This window comes from Adiantum capillus-veneris, chromosome 3 (assembly GCF_014529385.1).
Source record: "Adiantum capillus-veneris isolate H3 chromosome 3, ASM1452938v2, whole genome shotgun sequence".
Taxonomy (NCBI): Eukaryota; Viridiplantae; Streptophyta; class Polypodiopsida; order Polypodiales; family Pteridaceae; genus Adiantum; species Adiantum capillus-veneris.
Window position 1 is genome coordinate 108,742,673 of NC_140933.1, and position 1,314 is coordinate 108,743,986.

Below are 1,314 nucleotides of genomic sequence, written 5' to 3' on the forward strand. Positions count from 1 at the left end.
CCCATTAAACATTATATCTTCTGAGCCTTGGGGCCGGCAAATTATATCTCATTAGCCTTCGGGCCGCCTTCGGGCCGGCAAGGGACATTTTATCATTTAACGAATATGTCATACACATTTCAGAAATTTTTCTTTGGTTAGAATCTTCAGGAGATGCCGTTTGGAATGAAAGGAAAAAGGGAAGGTGCCGACTCTTGAGGCGAAAAAGGAAGCCGGGGCCAGGTAGCACCGCAGGAGGATGAGGCTCACACAGAGCTCGACGGGTCTCGCGCAGAGCTCGACGACAAGAGTGACGCAAGTGGACGGGGCAGGGGCAGCGCGTGGTCGTGCATATTTTTTTTAGATAAAAATGATTGGAGGCACTGTCGCAAATCATGCCTTCGCCTGAGTGGTCTAGTGCAGCAATTGGTAGAGTAGATCTCGTGGCTGTCAGACAGATCGAATCCCCATCCATTCCTTCAATTTTGAGGGCTGAATTGCAAAGGGAAGTGGTCACCTCATTGGAATCTACGATGATTCTGGGCAATTAAATATCGAAGCTACCAGTATGGGCGATATATCTTTGTGCTAACGATTTCGAAAAATTCCTTTCACCAGGAATCTAAGAGATGCTATCAATAATTACTAATTACACATCTTTGCATCCATGCAACAGTCCCGTAGTTGGTGGAATCTCTCTCTCTCTCTCTCTCTCTCTCTCTCTCTCTCTCTCTCTCTCTCTCTCTCTCTCTCTCTCTCTCTCTCTCTCTCTCTCTCTCTCTCGTTTTCTCTTGTTCTCTTTCAATCTACCTTGGCTCCGTGAGACAAAGGTGAACCACTTCAGTTGAACCTAATTATAATGGTGTCCTTACCATGTATGCCGCTAGCCTATAAGGCGGCTTGATGTTGTAGCTCGCTCGGGATGGGGCCAAGAGAATAAGGGGGCACGTGGAGGGCATGCACATCTTGCTCTTTGCTTTGCTCTCTCTCTCTCTCTCTCTCTCTCTCTCTCTCTCTCTCTCTCTCTCTCTCTCTCTCTCTCTCTCAGCATACGAAGGCCTGCATGGTGACTCCGTCCTTCTGTCTTGCCTGCCATGAGTCCATAACAGTGAGAGATGTTGCTTGTTGAATATATTGTAGAGTGGAGAGACGAGAGCATGTGCCTAGGGGGGAAAGCAACGGCGATGGCAACCAACGAGGGTGTCCACGCAGGTGGTAGGCCATAGGCTAGGGACTTTAGGAGAGGGAGGGGGGGCCTTAGGCTGAGGTAGGGATCTTGTTGATAATATGATTTTTTAAAAAGTAGAGTGAGTATGTCCCTATGAGTGTTCACCA